The sequence below is a fragment of the Neomonachus schauinslandi genome, chromosome 2 (genome assembly GCF_002201575.2).
Source record: "Neomonachus schauinslandi chromosome 2, ASM220157v2, whole genome shotgun sequence".
Classification (NCBI taxonomy): domain Eukaryota; kingdom Metazoa; phylum Chordata; class Mammalia; order Carnivora; family Phocidae; genus Neomonachus; species Neomonachus schauinslandi.
In genome coordinates, this window is record NC_058404.1 from 195,740,245 (window position 1) to 195,763,269 (window position 23,025).

Sequence of the window (23,025 nt, forward strand, 5' to 3'; positions counted from 1 at the left end):
GACCTTTAGCACAAAGACAACCTGCAACAATTCAAAATTAATTAATTAATTAATTAGTTAATTAGTTAATTAATTAATGCCAAAACAAAACAAAAGCCCCAGAAAACCCTAGGGAAGGGGAAGGATTTTATTTCCAGAGTTACATTATTTATTGAAATATCCAATTTTCAACAACAACAACAAATCACAAGGTATACAGAGAAACAGGAAAGTTTGTTCCATTCAAGGAAAAAAGAAATCAATAGAAACTATCCCTAAAAAAGACCTAATGGTGGATTTATTAGACAAAGACTTTACAACAACTTAATTAAAGATGCTCAAAGCACTAATAAAAGATGTAGACAAAAATGTGAAGAGGCAGAAGAGTCAGCAAATGTGAAAATAGGACAATGGAGATTATTCCACTGAAGAACAGAAAGAATAAAGACTGAAGAAAAGTGAACAGCACAAAGGACCTGTGTGACACCTTTAAGTGCACCAACATATGCATCATAGGATTCCCAGGAGAAGAGAGAGAAAGGGTAAAGGAGAATATTTGAAGAAATAATGGCTGAGCCTTTCCCAAATTTGATGAAGGATATGAATATAAATATCCAAGAAGCTCAACTAACTCCAAGTGAGATAGAGACCCACCTTGAAACACATAATCAAATATTGAAAGCCAAGACAAAAAGATACTCTTGGAAGAGCAAGAGAGAAGATTCCTTTTTTAAAAATTTTATTTATTGGGCGCCTGGGTGGCTCAGTCGTTAAGCGTCTGCCTTCGGCTCAGGTCATGATCCCGGGGTCCTGGGATCAAGTACCGCGTCGGGCTCCCTGCTCGGCGGGAAGCCTGCTTCTCCCTCTCCCACTCCCCCTGCTTGTGTTCCTGCTCTCACTATCTCTCTCTCTGTCAAATAAATAAATTAAAAAAAAAAACCTTTAAAAATTTTATTTATTTTTATTATTATTAACATATAATGCATTATTTGTTTCAAGGTACAGGTCTGTGATTCATCAGTCTTACACAATACACAGCAATCACCACAACACATGCCCTCCCCAATGTCCATCACCCAGCCACCCCATCCCCCCATCCCCTCCAGCAATCCTTAGTTAATAGAGAAGATTCTTAACATCACTCATCACGAGGGAAATGCAAATCTAAACTACAATGAGATAACACTTTGTATGCATTAGGATGGATGCTCTCAAAAAGCAAAAAACAAATCAGAACAAACACACAAAAAAAATCTCAGAACAGAAAAATTACAAGTGTTGGCAGGTATGTGAAGAAATTGAAACCCATGTGAACCATTGGTGGAAGTGTAAAATGATACATCTTCTGTGGAAAAGAGCACGGCAATTTCTCAAAAACTTGAAAATTGAATTACCATTTTATCCAACAATTCCATTCCTGGATATATATTAAGAAGAACTGAAAGCAGGGTCTTGAAAAGATATTTTTACACCCACATTCATAGTGGCATTATCCATAATAGCTAAGATGGGGAAACAACCCATGTGTCCATCAATAGAGGAATGAATAAGGGAAGTGTGGTGTATACGTACAATGGAATATTTTTCAGCTTTAAAACGGAAGAAAGTCCTGATATATGCTATAACAGGGTGATCCTTGAGGATATTATACTAAATGAAACAGCCCAATCACAAAATACTATATGATTTCACTTATATGAGGTACTGAGAGTACTCAAAATCATAGAAATAGAAAGTAGAATGGTGGTTTTTGGGACTGGGGGATTGGAATGGAGACCTATTGTTTAATGGGTAGAGAGGTTCAGTTTTACGAGATAAGAAGAGTTCTGCATATGGATAGTAGTGATGATAGCACAACTTTATGTATGTATATAGCATTACTGAAGTGTACACTCAAAGATGATTAAGATGGTAAATTTTTTGTTATGTGTATTTTACCATAATAAAAAAAATGGGGAAAAATCACTTAAAATCTCTGGAACTCGTCCTAAGGGCATTCAACAAATAGGGAAAATATTCAGCCAGAAAATATAGTAAATCTTGGTAAGAAAAGCAAGAATCTCTGGTATTAGACAAATAAATAAAATCAGGAATAAAAGTGGGATATTACTAGTGATCTTAAATAAATAAATAAAAATAGATTTTAGGATACTATAAAACAGAATGTCAACAAAGTAGATAAGTTAGATGAAATGGAGAATTCCTAGAAAGATGCAAATTACTGAAACTTAGGAAGAAATAGAAAATCTGAATGGACCATAAAAATAGAGATTGAATTAGTAATTTTATAAACTTTCCATTAACAGAAAGCCCAGGCCTAGATGGAGTTATTTCATTTCACTTGTACCAAACAATCAAAGCAAGTTCCTTCACCAACTCTTCCATAAAATAGAAGGGGACACTTATCAACTCATTTTATGAGGGCAATATTATCCTGATACCAAAACAAACAAACAAACAAGGTAACAAATAAAACTGCAGACTAAACAATATTCTTATGAATATTGGCACAAAATTTCTTAAAATACTTGTCACCAAATCCAGCAACATATGTGTATATAAATATAATTATACCATGACTAAGTTGGCTTTTTCCCAGGAATGCATCTTTGGTTCAACCTCTGCAAATCAAGTAATGTAACGCACCATATTAATAGAATAGACAAAATCATTTGAATAGGTGCAGAAATAACATTTGAGAAAACCTGATATCTTTTCATGATAAAATACTCAATGAACTAGAAATAGAAGGTACTTTCCTCAGTCTGCTAAATGGTGTATAAGAAAAAAACCCAGCTAACATCATTTATACAGGTGAAAGATTGAATGTTTTCCCCTTAAGATCAGGAACAAGACAAAAACAAATGTCTGTTTTCATCACTTCTATTCAACTTTTTACCGGAGGTTATAACCAGGGTAATTAGTGAAGAAAAATGAAATGTAAGGCATCCAAATTGGAAAGGAAATAGTAAAACTATCTGTATTTGCAGACAATCTTGTATAAGGAAATTCCTATGAAATCTACTAAAAACACAGTTACAACTAATAAATGAATTCAGCAAAGCTATAGGATACAGATCAGCATAATATTATATTTAGGCACATTAACAACAAACATTCCAAAAATAAAATTAAGAAAACAACTCAATTCACAGTAACATCAATAAGAATAAAATGCTTTGGTACAAATTTAACATTAGATCTAAGACTTATGTGCTAAAAACTACAAAACCTCAGTGAAAAAAATGTAAAAAAAGCCTTAAATCAATGGAAAGACATCCCATTATCATGGAATGGAAAACTTAATACTGTTAAAATGGTAACACTATCAAATCGGTCTACACATTCAATGAAATTCCCATCAAAATCCCAGCTGCCTTATTTTTTTTTTTTTCTGCAGAAAGAGTAGTCTATCCCAAAATTCATATGATACTGGAAGATACCAAAAAAAGTCAAAACAAATTAAAGAACAAAGCTGGAGGATTAACACTTTCTGATTTAAAACCATAATACAAATCTGATGTGATTCAGACAGTACAGTGCAGGCATAGGGCGGACATAGAGGTCCATGGGATGGAATCAAGAGTCCAGAAATAAGTCTTCCCATTTTTATTCAATTGATTTTCAATGTGATGTGGAGAGGAACTTCAATGGAGAAAGAATAGCACCACTTCAGTAGTTGCTCTGGGGCATATGTAAAAGAATTGTAATTTAGAACTCCTATTTTCCAACACACACAAAAATTAACTCAAAATTTGTTATAGGCCTAACGGGAAGAGCAGCAACCATAAAATCATTAGAATAAAACATAAGTCCAAATCTTCATGACCTGAGTTAAGCTGTGGTTTTCTGAAGTCCTACACCAAAAGCAAGAACAGCAAATGAAAGGATAAAAGGCATAACATCAAAATTTAAAACTTCCATGACGCAAAGAACATCATGAAGAAGTGAAAAGACAACCCACAGAGTGGGAGAAAATACTTACAAACCATGTGTCTGATAAGAGACTTTCAAGTAGAAGACATAAAGAACTCCTACGACTCAACAATCAAAAAGGCAGGTAAAAAAATTTTTTTTGTAATGGCAATGGATTTGAATAGTTATTTCTCCAAATAATATGTATAAATATCCAATAACTACATGAAAATATTTTTATATGAGAAGTTACTGAAGATGCGAATCAACACAATAAAGAGATACAAGTTCATACCACCTGGATGACTGTGGTCGCAAAGCCACGTGATGAGAAGCATTGGTGAGGATGTGAAGGAACTGGAAACTTCATGCATGGAATATAAAACAGGGCAGCCGCTTTGAAAACAGGAAGTTCCTCACTATGTTAAATGTGGTTACCAGATGACCTAACAATTCCCTTCTAGGTATATCCCCAAGAGAAAGAAAACAAGCTTGTACATCTCTGTTCATAGTAGCCTTATTCATAATAGTCAAAAAGTAGGAAAAAAACAGATGCCCATCAATGGATGAATGGATAAAGAAAAGATGGTCTATTCTTTCAGTGGCATATTATTTGAAAATAAAGAGAAATAATGTACTAATGCATGCTACAACATGGATGCACCTTGAAAAAATTATGCTAAATGAAAGCATTCACAAAAGACCACATAATGTATGATTCAATTTCTGTGAAATGTCCAAATCAATAAAGACAGAAAGTAGATGAGTGGTTGCCTGGGGTTGAGGAGGAGGAAAAGGGAAATGACTGCTAATGGGTATGGGATTTGTTTTAGGTGGGACAAAAATACTCTAAAATTGGATTGTGGTAATATTTGCACAGCCCTGTGAATATACTAAAACACCTTGAATAGCATATTTTGGGTGAATTGTGTGCTATGTAGATTACATTTCAATAAAACTTTTTATTTTTAATTTTTTAATTTTTTTCAATAAAATTGTTTTTACTTTATTTTTAATCTTTTATATATGTATATATTTTTTCAATAAAACTGTTTTTAAAAAGCTGTAGTGGGGATGCCTGGGTGGCACAGTTGGTTAAGCATCTGACTCTTGATTTTGGCTTGATGGTCATGATCTCAGGGTTGTAAGATCTAGCCCTGTGTCGGGCTCCCCACTGGGACTGGAGCCTGCTTGGGATTCTCTCTCTCTACCTGTCCCTCTAAATAGAGCTCTCCCTTTCTCTCTCTCTCTCTCTAAAAAAAAAAAAAAAAGTTGTAGTGAGTGGCAGAGAAAGATCATAGATTTTTTTGTTTCAAGTTTTTACTTAAATTCTAGTTAGTTAACATATAGTGGAAATATCACAGATCATAATGAAAAACAACAGATAATTAGTCCACCCTCATTAAAAATAGATTTGTATAGCTTTATCATTAAGATTAAATTAACCAAATGTAAAAGTTTGGAAATTTCTAACACCTTGACACTCCTTCATCTCTCACACTTGGTTTAACTCACACACCACCTCTTCCATGAAATCTTCAGTGGCTTTGTCCCTGCAGAAATATACTTTTTTCTTTCTATATTGCTTGAGGCCCATCTTTTACGAACTCAAAGCATGGCACCACACGCTGGGCCGTCTGCCTCCCCAACTAGGTGGAATCAATCAGGCCATACATAGTTCTGTTTCACTTGTATCCACAAAGAACGTAGTTTCTCAGCAAATTGTGCAAAAACAGGCAACCGGCAGTCGAAAGGATGTGCCCAATCCGCTACAGCTAGACAGAAGACGTGCTTCGCTTCATGTATGCAAATGTTTAGTAGAATAAAGTACATGCCGATGTTGAAATATTGGGTGTTCCCACATGAAATTCAGATTTCTAGACTCTTGAAAATTTGTAGAAAATTGAGCCTCTACTCCTGCCTGGTAACTCTCACCTGAATTGTCGCTGTTACCTCCAGCTGTCATGACTGCCACTCCTGTCTACACACCCAGCCATTTAAATTTATTTGCATTTTCTGCTTGCTCTATGCATACATCTGATTCTGTGACTTTTGTGTTCACCTGTCAAGTATTATTCAGCTTTCAATGGAGAAGGGATGATGTTTTATTTTATTAAATTGTCTCAGAACTAAGACTGGCCTTAGGATGGCCCTTCCCAGAAGGCCTACGATTGGGATAAGTGGGTGAGTCATCAAAACATCATACCTACTATTATGCCAATATCAAGGCTATAAGGCATACCTTCTGCCAAATAATTTAGTAAATAATTTATCTTATTTTTTCACCTTAGGAAAACTCCCCTGCAGTGTTTGTTTGTTTGCTCATTTTAATGCTTTCTGGATTCTGCTGGGAAGTCCAGAAAATTACCTCAGGGGTAACCTGTCCTTGAAGCTGACTCATTCCCTGTCTGCCACGGCACCTGTGACTCCACTCACTGTCATGAAGACAGGTAGAAAAGTGATTCCATTCGGTCTTATGGTTTAAGTGCTATCTGATGACTCCCGTCACTGATGACTTCTAACTGCATCCGCCGCCTGGACCTGTGCCCCAAACTTTGGACATCCACTGGCCATCTCACACTTGAGCTCTTGATACACCCCCTGCATACCACTCTCTAAGTCTCTCCCATCTCAGCAATGGCAACTCCATTCTTCTAGCTGTTTAGGCAAGACCTTCGGAGTCACCTTGACTCCTCCCTTGCTCTTACTCCACACATTCTGTTCCTCAGCAAATCCTCTGGCTTTACCTTCAAAATATATCCCGATCTAATTTATCTCCCACCTCCGCTCCACTTCCTGGCCCAAGCCAGCCTTCTCTGTTTGCGGAAACACGGGGAAAGCCTCCACAGCGGCCTTCCCGCTTCTGCCCCTGCCCCTGCTGCCCAAGTTCCCTTCAGTTCATTCCCCAAACAGCAACCTTTTGAAATGCATCACATCTCACTCTTGGGGCGTTGGCTACCCTTCTCCCTCCAACCATATACCAACAACCTTAGAGTGGCCTTTGAGGCCCCACATGACCCCAACTTTGTTCTCCCTCTCCTTTCTCCCCTATGATACTCCACCCTCCACTCTGGCCGCCAGCCTCCTCGCACTCCATGGAAACCACAGAATGTTCTGCACGGCTAGGATCCTGTTCCATGAAAGGGAGATAATATGCACAACTTCAAAAGGCCGAAGGCTCCATAAGACCGAAAGCGAAGGCCCACAAGTCCAGCTTGACAAGAAACAGTTTCTTAAGGGGACTTCCAGACAGAAGCTTGTCTTGGGTGCCGCAAGGCAGGGAGATCTCCACAATCCCATCTCCTGTCAGACCTGCTTTTATAGCCAGAGGGGTTGGGAGTACAGGCTGGGGACTCCCGGGAGGAGAATGTTTGGGAATAAGTGTGCCTTATTTCCTTATCTCCAGAGCAAATCAAGGGCACTATGCCCAGGGGTATACTTAAGGGTACGGTTAAACAAAAGGCAAGAATGGGGGTGGGGAGCCTCACTCCAGCCGGCTTTGGGTCATGGAGAGGACAGAGGATTTGTCCAAGATGGTGTCAGTCTGGTTCACACAGATTTCCCTTTTCCTTCCCCTCTTGACTCAAATTTCACTTTCCTGCTCAGGCCTCCATGGATGCCCTCTTTCAAACTGTTTCCCCAGGACTTCTGATCCTCTTTACTTAATTTACTTTTTGGGTTTAGAAGTTATTGCTATGTTTATATTTCGTGATATATATACACACAACATATACATATATATATATACATAATTTTATTTATATTTAGGAAATTATATATAAATATTTGTATTTTTCCTTATATTTAATGCATTATGTCAGGTATATCTGAATGTATTTTTTATATTTACTTATTCACCTATTTTAGTACAGAGCTTATTTCTTCATCAGTCCACTGTCTGTCCCACCCTCCCAGAACATATAAGCATTGTGAAGGCAGAAACTTATGTTGACTGTATTTCCTGCTGAATCCCCAAGGCTGAGAAGAGGAGCCAGCACCTAAGAAGGTGCTCAAGAAATCAAATGAGTCACTTCCGTCCATGCCCCACTGAGCAGAACCCGGTCGCAGGGTCCCCGACCTAACCGCAGGAGACTCTGGGAAATTCAGAGGCCAGGAGAGAGGTACCGCACTCGGGCGTCCCTGCCACGGCCAGGATGTCGGTAGAAGCAGTGTTTGTCCAGCTCTTTGTTCCGGCCCACCAGCCCATGCTGCAGGTTACCCATGCAAGGCCACACGGCAATGCGTTGTTTTGTGTTCTAGTTCATTCCTTCCAGTAGCACCCACTTTTCTCCCTTCTGTGTTCAGGTATCTGGGAGGTTCTCTAAGGCTAGGCCTGCATTTGTCACCTTTGTTCCTCACCCTAGCTACCCTCCAGTCAGAGAGGCAATGCTGGTAACTGAGGCCAGAGGAGACGGCCGTTCCTTCCTCTTCTGTGAGGGAAAAAGTACATTTCCTTCTTTAAATAAAGGCACACTCATTTCTTATTAGACATCTAGCAGCTCCCCAAATGCTCCCACACGAGAACATTCTTTGCCTTGCTCCCTGTCCTCCTCCTACCTTGGGACCTCCGTCAACTTCCTGGCTTTAAAATAACCAACTTGCCTAAGGCACACTGAAATTCAAATTCACCTGTGGGGCAGAGTTCAGACCCTAAGAGGCCCAAGCCACTGAAAAGTATAGAGCATTCCCATATAAAGTGATGAAAGGAGAAGAGAATATTTGCATATTCTCTGGACACATTTGTTACATTGCAGTAATTATACAGATAAAGGGATGGAGACCCCAGGAAGCAACTTGCCAGGGATCGCGTGTCTGGCTGATGGCGGAGGAAGACGAGAGCCCAGGCTTGTTTGGCTGATTGGATGCCTTTGGTAAAGCCATGTTCAGTGAGGCCACAGAAAATCAGCACAGAGTAGTAAATATGAAAAAGCAAAGCAAGTTCAATGCTAGAGAGATGAGAACTGAGAACGTGCAGGGACAGGAATCAAGTTGGCAACAGATGAGAAGGAAAACAACGTGTGGCTGGAGAGCCCATGCCTTTCTTCTTACACCTGTCAACGTGGTTAGCTTTCTTACAAACGGCAAAATGACTTCAGTTGACTAAGTACTCACTGTCTGGAGCACTAAGCTCTTGACCTGGAGAACTGCACCAATCCTCATAAACCCTCAGAGGTGGTTTCTATTATCTCACTTAGGGTGCTGGTGAGTACCACCTTACGGAAGGAATTTAACAAGGTGCAGAGCAGAAATGCAACACAGGCAGGCTGATTCCAGCACCCAGCCTCCCTCCCACCAGAATTTTTTGTGTGCAATGGAACTAACACAGCATATCCTCCTGAACAAACAGATTAGTTTGTGGTCAAAGGCAACATCCTAGACATCAAAGGAGACATTTTTCAGGAGAAAAAAAAAAAGCAACAACAATTATATCCTAAAACATGCATGTGTGTCCATATCTGGTTGTGCATTTAAGATAGCCGAATGAAATACAACTCCAAAGAAATGCTGTGTGAAAACAAGGGTCTATTTGGGGAAAATAATAGAAGTCAGAATCGCTGTGCATTGAGAAAGATTTTGTCACTGAGCCTGTCTTTGCCTCAGTCAGTATGCTCTGTCCATATGAATTTGTGGTTTGGACAATTCAAGAGTTATTCTGGAATATCCTTTGTCATCTAGACAACCTGTAGACTATATGCTCTGTTATCTACCCAGCTCTGTGATTCAACATCCATAGTCTTAAGTTCTTGACATTTAATTGAATTATGGAGGTTCTACTTTTAACCCTAACGACAATTCCATTTTGTGGTCACTGAGAAGAGATTATCTGGGACCATTCTAGGGACTGTGCAGAGACAGATGCCTCCAAGAACAGTATTCTACAAGGCCTCCTCACTGGGCTTGCCAAAGGGAGGGGATGTTACCAGGATATCTGTTCCAGTAAGTCTTGTCTAGAAGAGCCAAGCCAAAATCAGGATAATGACAGACAAGGGCAAACATAATGAGACAAATAATAACAAAAGAAGAGCAAAGTTAAAAAAAAATAAAAATTTTTAAATTAAAAAAAATTTTAATTTTTTAAAAATTTAAACATTTTAATATGAACGAAATTTAAGGACTGAACATTATGAGGCCAGGGGGAAGTGGGCCAAAAGTACTAAAGAGATAATCAGAGAACAGGTAACAGGACAGGGAGAAGCTGGATGGTTCTAAATAGAGGCTGTTCACTCCTGAGGCTCTTTAGGAACTATAGCAGGGACAGCATTCAGCATGGGAAGCTGACAAGCTGAAAGGGGGGCATGTGAAAGGCTGCACTGTTTGTTTTGGGTGAGCGACTGCCTGACACCCGGGAAGATTCAGCTAATGCCATGTGGAGCAGAAGCTGTCTTAGCAACTTCTCTCCAGAGGGACAGAGCTCAGCATGATCCTGGAGGATAGAGATGGGAAAACCAAAGAGGGAAACACCCAGCAGGGAGAAGGGGGCAAGAGGGAGGAGGGTTGGATCCAACCCTATTCTGCTGTCTAAAACGCTGGCTGCTGACCTCTGAAAGGAGCAAACCCCAGCAGCCTCAGCTGTGTTCCCAGAGGAGAAAGTTCCCTCTCCTGCCCCTGACACCTGAGAGCCTGCTCCATGTGCAGCCAAGCATTCTCCCCACACTGGCCCGACAAAGGAGAGGAACTTGTCATCCTGCACAAGGAGGACTCACAATCCTTGTAGATAAGGGCTGGTAATTTTTTATTCTTATTATTAATTGTGTCTCTGGCCTGAACAAGCCTGTACAACTCCTAAGTTAATAATTACTGAAAAATGCAATGCCTTCTCCAACTTTATGAGTAGCTCATGGCTCTGCTGATAAGAAACATTATAGGTTTAAAAAATTTAAAAATACTGCTTACCTTAACGACTTAAGAGAGCTTAGTGGTTATGAACACTGCCCCTGCAGGAAAATGATTAGGCTCTAAGTTCCCATTTAGCTACGCACATGCCAGGTAATCCTAGGAAAATAGCTGCCTTTGTGAGCTCAAGTTCTCTGTAAAGCCAGGAAATAATATCTATATCACAGACCTGTGCCGGAGAGTAAAATATATGATAAGATACATAGGCAAAGTACTTAGCATGGTGTTGGCCATATTAAGCTTTGAGTAAATGATAAGGGGTCTTCATATCATAAGACGAGCTTTGAAAATATCATTAAAGGCATTTTGTTGTCACTATTGTTGTTGATGCTGATGCTTGGCTTTTTATTCCGTTACTGGAATAAAACCATATCCCAGGGCAGGAAAAAAAAAAGAAAAATGATGACAGGATCATACACAGTTCTTACTGGGTCAGAGAGGGCCCACGGTGATGTCACAGCCCAAAGACCCAAAACCACAAACAAACAAACAAACAAAGACATCAGCATCTTCCTCAAAAGTTGGAAGTCATTTAAATAAGATCATTCCTGAAGATGAATATTTGTCTCTTGAAGCTATAGAAGGCTCATTTACGTATTATTCTATACAAAGCATGATGTTTCAAAAAATGAATACAATGTTAAGTATTTTTGTTGTCGCCTCTCATTTTTAAATGTGTCCAATTTGCACAACAATTATATGTTCACACATGTTATGGCCTCTTTTTACAAAAGAGGTAAGTGAGTTTGGAATATGTTGTGAAAGCTAAATGAAGTTAACCTTCAGCATCGAGGGCAAGCCTTTAATTCTGCCACAGTGATCTGGCAACAAATTTGGTTCTGAGCTTCCTGGTGGCCTGGGCAAAAACATTACATGATCAGTTTTGTGATTCTTTTTTCTAAAAAAGGAAAGAGATAGTGGATAGTGAGTCCTTTATAAAAGCCGTTCTGTACACCGGAGTTCCTATAGGGGACAGAGAATAATTAAATGGATTGTGAAGAGGGTGGCAATTCTGAAGCATTATTAGTGAATTTGAGTATTCTGCTCCCCTCTGCTGCTCATTTTTGGCATGTATGAGAATGTTTTGTATATAGAAGGGACAAATCATGGAAATCTCCCTCGGATTCAGATGTACATGGAAATATCAAGAGAGTTGTTCCTTGGCCTTATAAAAGTCATTATATAACACTATATGTAAAATGAAGATGCATAAAATGAGAAAAATGTGTGCAGCATGATAAGTTTGACTTGACTCAAAAGTGGGAAAGAAAAGCCCAAAAAAAAAAACCAAAACAACAAAACCTAGGCTTCATCCTGAGAGAACTGTGGATGTGTCAGCAGGACACACTGGCTATCTAGCCTTTAATCTGAATCTACACAGGTCTCTGTCCAGTACATGATATCTGGATCCTTGGAAGACAGATATTATTAGGGGTAAAATCTAACATAACTTTAACATCCATCAGTGGAATACAATGCAGAAATTAAGACAAATGAACTAGATTTATATGCACCAACACCGACTTTCAAATAACATCATGTTGAAAAAAAATATATAAGCTCATTACAGAAAGGTAAACATTGTATGATAATATTTGTAAAAACGTGTAAAACTTCAGTGTGTGGCTTATGGATTCAAAGTATAAATATTTGACTGGTAAATTATGTTGCAAATTCATCCAAATAGTTGTCTCTTGGGAAGGAGGGGCTGATATGGAATGGGAATGAGCAGTTAACTTCGACTTCATGGTAATGTTATTTTATTAACAACAATGTGTGAAGCCAATATTATAAAATGTTAATACCTGTTAATTACGAATGACAGGTGCACAGATGGTTATTAAATTATTCTCTTTTTGCTTTTGTATCTTTCAATTTTTGGTTTTTTTTTTTTTTTTTTCCAAAGAATAGAAGCATAACTGTTTGATAAGTTCACATGGAGAACCAAGCACAACTGCTCTGGGACGCGTGTGACCCCACACACCCCAGCTCAGTTCCTCCACCTGCCACAGAATACACACTTCTGACCACCCTCAGGTTTGGAGTGGTCCCAGAGGGGGAGCCTCACTGCCTGGAGGAGTTTGAGGAACACTGGGGAAGTGGGAGTCTTCTGAACCTTCGTCTGACTTGCCATTGAGAACCCCAGAAATATTTCAGGGCAATTTTGAAGAGGCCTGGATTCCTGTTGTGACTGCATCATGGATCAAGAATTTTTCTGGAAGCTTCCTTTTGCAGAATAATGGTTAAGTATTGGTCCAACCCCTGGGTTGGACCTTTGGCAAGTACTCAGTAAATTCTCCAAAGTCATAATTGTTAGCAATATCTAGATTTCTCTGATGCTGATCTCAAACTACCTTGTGAAAGGAAATACACATGTTGACAAACTCAAATCATTAGGTTGTCATTCACTTTTTTGAGGAAAACTGGGGTTTGTGGTGGGGATTCCCGTTTTTAACAGGTAGCTGTGTATCTACCAAACTAAAGGCACATCAACACATGCCATCTCCACCCTGGAAAGTGCCACTGTTCCCATCATCAAATTTGTTAACCTGGCTAACTTTTCCTCACTCTTCAAAGCTTATGTGGTCACCTCTAGGGAGCTCCACCCTCTTCTATCCAGTCCCCAGGTTTGGTCAGATGACCCCCAACACCCAGTGAATATCTCCTTCCTAGTACTTCTCAGATGGCCCTTTTGTTCTCTTGGCAGTAAGTGTGTGAGAGGAAAGAATATTTTTAGATTTTTTTTAATATTAATACATTTTTCCAAAATTATTTGACAGTCATATATACATATATTGACTTTATCATGTGATCTTTCAATTTCACACAGAGTTAAAAGGAAACACAGCCCCCAATCTCTTGAGTGGATGTAGCTATAGAAAGCCTGGCCTGCTGACTCTTTTGTCTAAGGGAACAACCCATGACCTCTGTTGTCCAGTGGCCATGACTGACGGACCAAGTGTGGGCTCGTGACAAAAAGGCAACCCATTCTTAGGTTGACCTCTGGTCTATGGCCAGATCTGACACCAATAGAAGTTGTCATTTTTTTAATGTCTCAATATGTACCAGGCACTAAACAAAGCACTTGCCGTACATTACCTGACATAGTCCTCACAACAACGCAAAGGGGGCAAGAACCACAATTATCTCTATGTGACTATGAGAAAACAGATTTTCAGAGTTTGGCAACTTGCTTAAGGTCACAGGGTTAATAAATGTTGGAGCTAGATATTTATCTGAGGTCTGAGCAGTTCCAAAGCTGAATTTTTAGGGCCTGGTATGAAAAAGATTAATCTTAACATGAAATTCTTCTCTCACCAGTGTGGACTTTGGCAACATGGAGAGACCAGAGCCATTATAATGGAGTCAGAAGCTGATTGGATGCCTTGGTAAAGCCATGTCTGGTGAGGCCACAGAAAATAAGGACAGAGTAGTAAATATGAAAAAGCAAAGCAAGTTCAATGCTAAAGAGATGAGAACTGAGAACGTGCAGGGAAATGAATCAAGTTGGCAACAGATGAGCAGGAAGAAGATCCATGGGTTTCTCCAGCTGGAGGATCCTGGCACCATTTTGGATGAGGTCTCTGCCTGCACTGGTCTTCATGAGGATCTACCTCTGACTTTATCTGAGATTTCTGTCTCTCTTACTATCCCTATATATGCACCATTCCAAAACAAACAAACAAACAAACAAAAAACACCTTCAAATAGAACCAAAAGGGCATAGAGGAAGTTCATACATCATTGCATCTAATGCTTTCATGCCCATGGGGAGTCCTCACTATCCCCCTTTTACAATCAAGGAAACTGAGGCTCAGAAAGAACAAGTCACTTGCCCAAAGTCATAATTCAAATCTAATTACAACTGGATTTGTAACCTGTTTTTGCCGCTCTTAAAATGCCTTTTAAGGATGATGTAAAGAATCAGTTGTTGGGGCATCCCTGGCTGAGATAAATGTTGTGAGATGGGGATATCAGAACAGTTTTGCCCCTTACTCGTAAAGCAGGCTGGAAACCAAGCCGGGAGAGACCCAAGGTCACTATGGCCGACAGGAATCAGGTCTATCAAGAGTGAGCAGGGCATGTGTGCGCGGGCGGCTGGTGCACAAATAAACACATGAGTGTGTGTGTCCTGTGGAAATGTGAACACGTGGATGGGCCCCGGTATTTCTGTGGCTGAATGTGTATGTGAAACAGGTATGCACGGATGTGAGGAGTGTGAGGTTTTTAAATATATAAAAGAAATTTGTGATTCACAAAAAGAAAATCTATTTTAAAAAATCAAAATTCCCCGTCAGTTAGAGATCTGGGCTAAACCCATCTCCCTAAGGTTTTGTTTTTATGGAATACATCAACTCTGCATTTGCCAAGATTTCAGCCTAGATTAGAGGCAAGAATTGCTTATTTCACTGACCTTGGGCTCTTCTTGCTGAGATGTTCAATTGTAAAAAAACTAGAAAAATTTCCAGGGACCCTTTACGAACGTCTCACAAAATGAAATACATCGGCGTCACTCACACACACTGGGCTTCGTGGCTCCCAGAGTCCTTTCCTTTGTGTTATCTCACTTGACCCACATAACAAATCTGTGAAGGAGGCAAGATAAAGTTAAGAAACGGAGGCTTAGGGACAGGCATTATGCAATATAGCCAGGGGGACATATTGAAAGATACGGGGTAGAAACAGAATATCTTTACTGACCCCAAGAGCACAGTGCAGAGTGAATAAGAGTGCCAGAAGTCGGGTGCAGCTGTCTATATGGTGTGGGAATAGGCAAAGAAGGGCTTCCCGGGAACTCTTAGACCTCAAGTAAGGCCAGAAACCAGACATTTGTAAGGGTTTTTTCAAAAAGAGCTAATGCACCTGCCCTCCCATGGTTCCATGATCCTCAAGAGGCCAGTGAGACCCAGGCCTGCCTGGCCAGGGAAGGGGCTTCACAGTGTGCAGCTAAGCCGCCTGTGTCCTAGTCTTAGGGGAAGGAAGCGACATTAAACCAGGAAGATCCAGAGGAATAAATATGACCTGCGTGGGGCTTCTGGACACAAGGGCTGGGACACGAGATACTCAGATCTGCCCTGAGGAAAATACAAGCTGGAAGGGGCACGACCTGAGTCCCATCCTTGATGGACCCAGCTCTCCAGAGGAAAAACCCACAAAGACAAGGGCCCCACTTCCAGAAAGATAGGGGTGGGGCCTCTGAAAATCCACTCCTCTAAAAAGCAGTGAGAATGCTGGCAAAAATTGCCGAAAGCTAACTTTACAGGTAGCTTTTTAACAATCAAAGGAGTGTTTATTCAGGAAAAATGGCTGAACCTAGTAACAGAGAGCCTGGAATATGTTAAATTGTCCTCATACCATCACCCTCTCCCAGGCTCTTGAAAGTCAGCAGCCTTGCAATGACAGGAGCTGTGAAAACCTGCCCCCTGGGGTGCCTGGGTGGCTCAGTTGGTTAAGCGACTGCCTTCGGCTCAGGTCATGATCCTGGAGTCCCGGGATCGAGTCCCGCATCGGGCTCCCTGCTCGGCAGGGAGTCTGCTTCTCCCTCTGACCCTCACCCCTCTCATGCTCTCTCTCTCATTCTTTCTCTCAAATAAATAAATAAATAAATCTTTAAAAAAAAAAAAAACCTGCCCCCTACAAGCCACCAGAGGGGAGAAGAGCAGGTTTGGACCTCCCCGAAAGCTCTTCCCTGGAGAATGACCACTATTCAATGTGTCTGGAAGCTCGCTGAAAAGCACCATTCTCAGAGCTCTTCTTATTGGACCTGACTCAAAGCTTGCTCTGTGCTAGCAGCCCCACCCACAGCGAATTTGGCAAAAACAATCAGCCACAATCATCAGACGTCACAGCTGCCCCAGTGGCATTATCAGTTGGTGCTAAGAAGAAGCTGGTCCAAGTAGTTAAAATCTAGCATCTTAAAGCAACACACATTTATTATCTCACTGTTCTGGAGGTTAAAAGTCTGACCCCAGTCTCCTGGGCTAAAATCAAGGCATGGGTAGGGCTACATTCCTTCTGGAGGCTTTAAAGGAAAATCTTCTTCCTGCCTTTTCCTGTTTCCCAAGGCTGCCTACCCTGCTTGGCTTGTGGCTCCTTCCCTACCTCTTCACATGCAGCATCCATTCCTGCGTCTCTTTGACCGTTCTCCCATAGACACATCCCCCTCAGACACTCCCATCTCTTTCTTCCATATACGAGGACCCTCACAATTATGTTGGTCCCTCCTCAATAATTCAGAATAACCTTCCTATCTTAAACTCAGCTAATAAGCAAACTTAATTTCCCTTTACCATACAGCATAATTTATTCATGGGTTCTAAGAATTAGGATGTGGACATCTTTGTGGGGGTGTATTATTCTTACTATCACGCCATATGATGCAACAATTCCACTCCTAGCTCTATCCAAGATCGTTGAAAACATATGTCTGTAAAAAGTGTGTGTATGGGAATGCTCATAGCAGTCTTACTCATAGCTAAACAATAGATATCACTAAAATGTCCACCAACTAATGAATGCATAAATTAAAGCAGTATATCCATACCTTAGAATATTATTGAGCCAAAAAAAAAAAAAAGGCAAAAAGTTTTTTTTTTAATTGAAGTATAAATAACCTATGGTGTTATATTCATTATATTTGTTATGTTACATGTGCAATGTAATGATTCAAAAATTCTATACGTTACTCAGGGTTCACCACGATAGGTGTGCTTACAAAACAACGTTATTATAATAATATTGACTATATTCCCTATGCTGTACTTTTCATCCCTATGACTTGTTTATTTTATAACTGGAAGTTTTAACCTCTTAATCACCTTCACCTATTCACCCATCCCACCACCACCCTCCCCTCTGGCACCTACTAGTTTTTTGCTGTATTTAAGAGTCTGTTCTTGTTTCTTTGTTCATTTGTTTTGTTGTTTAGATTCCACATGAAGAAAAAAGAAAAGGAATGAAGTTTTAACACATGGTATAAACTGGATGAACCTTGAAAACATTATGCTAATAAAAGAAGCCATATGGGGCACCTGGGTGAATCAATCAGTTGAGTGTCCAGCTCTTGGTTTTGGCTCAGGTCATGATCTCAGAGTCCTGGGATGGAGCCTTGCATCAGGCTCTATGCTCAGCGGAGAGTCTGCTTGAGGATTTTCTCTCTCCTTCTCCCTCTGACCTTCCCTTACCCCCTCTCAAAAAAATAAATAAATCTTTAAAAAACAAACAAACAAAAAAAGAAGCCATACACAAAAGGCCACTTAACACCATTTACGTGAAGTATCAGAATATGCAAATCCATAGAGACAGAAAGTAGATTAGGGGTTGCCAGGGAATGATGGAAGGGAAGAAATAGGGAGTGACTGCTCGGGGATATGGGTTTCTTTTAAAGGATGAGGAAGATATTATGGATCAATGCACAACTTTAAGAATATATCAAAAATCATTTAACCGTATATTATAAAAAGGTAAGCTTCATGGTATGTGATTTATATCTCAACAAAAATGTAAAAAAAAAATAGGATTAAAAAATCCAGATACAGATTTGGAGCCAAAGCCTAAATTGGTATTAAAGAGAGTGACTTTCTGTGTGGATTTGAGAATTAGGTTTTCTCAAAGCATTTCTCTCTCAAGAGCCTCTTATAGAAACTCAGTATGGGAAAGGTTGTCCTATGGACTCTCCCCCTGTCATCATCTCATCTGTCCACCAAACCTAGAATTGTTCCCCTAACTTGTAGGAAGAATGTCCAGGCTGTTTACCTATGGCCAAACAACTAACCAACAGTGTCTGGGATTTGAGTCCAGACGTTGGCTCCAAAGCCTGAGTAAGCAGCTTCTGAGCGTGTGAGAGCATCACCTCTTACCAGGAGCTCACACCAAGACAACAGCAACAACATAAGACAGTTTTGCCACTAAAAGACAACATCGCTTAGCCACATGTCACTCCTGATATGACCATAACACACATTAATGAAAATGAAAATTAATCATGAGCCACTCTACTCTGAGTTTAGCCTAAAGTCTTGTATTTGGTTCATGCTTCCATAATTATTATTCTAACTGAAGAGGGTTTCTGAGGGCTCTCAGAGGCCAAGTCAACATTGTACAATGCTCTTGATAACTTTTTCAACAGATCCCTTTATTATCAATTAATATTTATGAGTGTCTAGAAGTTCACATCCCAGTATTTGAGAAATGCTTTATGAAGTGACTTGTGTAAAAGGAACTGAATGTGTGTGCATGCATACAACTCTTACATCTGAGGTTAATTTCTGAATTTATTCGATTCACATTTCATTAACCCATTGGCAGAATGTTATATAGGTGTATGACCTGAGTCCTCAAACCCAAGTGTGGAGATATTAATATTCATTTATTATGTGGGTAGGTCACCTGGGTGAAATGATTCTGCGTCATTAGGCGTAGGAATGACAGGCAATAAATGAATAAAACAGTCTTTCAAGAAAATCAAAAAAAGGCTAAAGTCTTTCCTGCCAGCAGTAAAAGTAATTCACCCATCTGAAGCAAACACATGTTATCAATGCTTTCGGCATTCCCCTAAAGCTTTTGGGACACAGACATTCAATAATGATTCTACTTCAAAAGCTGACTCCCACAGTATGATAAATCATTAACAGTGTCCTGAATTGTGCACTCACCATTCTCAACAATATGGACAAAGTGAACCAGTCACCTTAATCCCATAGCCAGAGTCTAGGCCTCAAATGGACTCTTGAGATGATTTGTTCACAAGCATAACTATCATGAAAATCCAACATCTAAATTAAATAGCTGAGGACCAGAAAAGTTTGCATATATGTCTGAGGTCCCCTATCTGGTTAAGTATAGAGCCAGTTTAGAATCTGTCTCTAAATGTGTTTCCCAAGTATCACTGAGCATCCACTGTGTACTACAAGATGGGATGTTGACTGGCTTCTAGGACCCTTGCAGTAACCTGGGGAGGTGGCAGTTGAATCAATATCCACAGTGCAACACTACCCAAGCTCTATATCAGATTGCCTGGGTTCAAATCTCACCAAGTCCACTTATTAGATGGTACCTGAGTTCCATGATCTGAAAAATGGGGATGAACATTGCATCTACATCTTAAAATTGGTGAATTAACTGACATAATATCTGTGAATTCTTAAAGTAGTTCCCAGTATACTGTAAGCAACTGATATATCTCAACTATCATTAATATCAATAGGGTCATCATGTACCATGATAAAGTTAAGAAGAAGGTTTCAAATCAATATTCAGATAAGAGGTTCATAAAGCAGCCTGGGAAGCAGAGATAGAGTTATCTTCAGAACAAGGAAGATATAGCAGGCCAAATAATATCCACCCCTCCCGCCCGATATATCAGGTCCTCATTCCCGGATCCTGTAAATATTTCTTTATGTGGAAAATGGGACTTTGTAGATATTATTAAGTTAGGAACTCTAGATGGAGAAACTATTGTGTATTATCTAGGTATGCCCTAAATATTATCACAAGTATCCTTACAAGAAAAAAGTGGAGGGAGATTTGACATGGAGACACACAGAAGAGAAGGCAATGTGTAGGGGTGCAGAGAGATATTTGAAGATGCTGGCCTTCAAGATTGGGGTGATGAGGTGGAAAACCAAGGAATGATGACAGTCACTGAAGCTGGAGGAGACAAGGAACAGATTCCCCTCCAAAGCCTTGAGAGGAACTGTGGCCATGCTGACACCTTGAAAAGCTCAGTGACATTGATTTCAGACTTCTGGCCTCCAGAACTGTAAGAGAATAAAGGTCTTTTTTCAAGCCATCAAATTTGTGGTATTTGTTTCAGCAGTCCCAGGAAAGTAACACAGAAGACTTCCTGAACGAAGGGATTTTTGAGATGCCTACCACAGCAGGAGTCAAAATTAGCTGGGCAGATGGGAGAAGAGAGGTTTGGTACATAAAGGAAAATCTCTGAGGAGGCTCTGAGCTCATCATTTCTCAAGCCAGAGTGAAGATTATCTCTAGAAGAGTGGCTGAAGATGAAGCTAGACAGGAAGTAGAAAGATTATCAAAACCCTAGAAATATACCACGAATTTGAAGTTTGTTCTAAAGATACAGTGTTGGAGCATGCTCATCTAGCAAAAGAGGAGGGATTCCAAGCCCAGTCCTTCCTGGAGAAGTAAGAAGAGCCTAGTAGGGAGCACAGAACTCCTGGCCTCACCATGGAGCACGGCCAAGGATGGGCAGACCTACTTCCTGTAAGTGTGTGCGTCACCTAAATTGCTGTCACTGTGGTGCTTCTTAGGAAATGGAAGATGTTGGACACTCAACAGTAACAACAGGTACAGAAATGATAGGTATACTAGAACAAATACTATACAAATAACTCAGTATCCTAGAAAGAGGTTCTTTGGGAGTCAAGTCTGAGAACAACATCTATCTTGGTGATACTAAATTAATGAAACAGCTTTTGGTGCCCAGGTGAAAGAGGAGGAAGACCATCAGACAAGCATAACAAAACCTATGATTAATTAGGGGAAATGGATGGATTCTTTCCCCAGGGGTCTATTTTAAACTTAAAAAGAAATAATATATGTGCTTTTTCTGGGTTCATCTTATTATTTGTTTGTTTGTTTGTTTGTTATTTTTTTAAATTTCAATTTGATTAAATAGAATGAGACAGCATTAGAAAAAGTACATGGAATATTGTTGATCCTGCTTATAATTTTACTGTGCTAGGCAGCAATATTGAAAACCTCCGTGTAGGGGCGCCTGGGTGGCTCAGTTGGTTAAGCGACTGCCTTCGGCTCAGGTCGTGTTCCTGGAGTCCCAGGATCGAGTCCCACATCGGGGTCCCTGCTCGGCGGGAGTCTGCTTCTCCCTCTGACCCTCCCCCCTCTCGTGTGCTCTCTCTGTCTCTCATTCTCTCTCTCAAATAAATAAAATCTTTAAAAAAAAAAAAAGAAAACCTCCGTGTAGGGGCGCCTGGGTGGCTCAGTTGGTTAAGCGACTGCCTTCGGCTCAGGTCATGATCCTGGAGTCCCGGGATCGAGTCCCGCATCGGGCTCCCTGCTCAGCAGGGGGTCTGCTTCTCCCTCTGCCCTCTTCCCTCTCGTGCTCTCTGTCTCTCATTCTCTCTCTCTCAAATAAATAAATAAAATCTTAAAAAAAAAGAAAAGAAAACCTCCGTGTGTGTGTGTGTGTATGTGTGTATTTAAATCCATTCCAAAATCAACATCAAATTTCCAGAGGTTCTAATCCCATTTAACTTGGAACTAAGTTTGTTCCCCAAATGAACTTTACTGGACTTGAGGATGTGTTGTCAAAAGCAGGTATAGATACTTAAATTCCCGCTAACAATCATGTGATTAGAAAGAACTTCTCAAACTCAACACCTAAAAAATAAGTAATCCAGTCAAGAAATGGGCAGAAGACATGAATAGACACTTCTCCAAAGAAGACATTCAAATGGCTAACAGACACATGAAAAAATGTTCCACATCACTTGCCATCGGGAAATACAAATCAAAACCACAATGAAATACCATCTTACACCAGTTAGAATGGTAAAAATTAACAAGTCAGGAAACAACAAATGTTGGCAAGGATGTGGAGAAAGGGGAACCCTCCTATAGTGTTGGTGGGAATGCAAGCTGGTACAGCCACTCTGGAAAACAGTATGGAGGTTCTTCAAGACATTAAAAATAGAGCTACCCTACAACCCAGCAACTGCACTACTGGGTATTTACCCCAAAGATACAGATGTAGTGAAAATAAGAGACACATGCACCCCAATGTTCATAGCAGCAATGTCCACAATAGTCAAACTGGAAGGAACAGAGATGCCCTTCAACAGACGAATGGATAAAGAAGATGTGGTGCATATATACGATGGAATATTACTCAGCCATCAGAAAAGATGAATATATACCATTTACATGGACATGGATGGAACTGGAGGGTATTATGCTAAGTGAAATAAGTCAAATAGAGAAAGACAATTATCATATGGTTTCACTCAAATGTGGAACATAAGGAATGGTGCAGAGGACAAAGGGGAAGGGAGGGAAAAGTGAAGGGGAAGAAATAAGAGAGGGAGACAAACCATGAGAGACTCTGGACTCCAGGAAACAAACTGAGGGTTGCTGGAGGGGAGGGGGTTGGGGGGTGGGTGCTGGGCATTAAGGAGGCACCCAACTGGGTGATGCGCATTAAGGAGGACACATGATGTGATGAGTACTAGGTGTTATAAGCAACTAATGAATCAT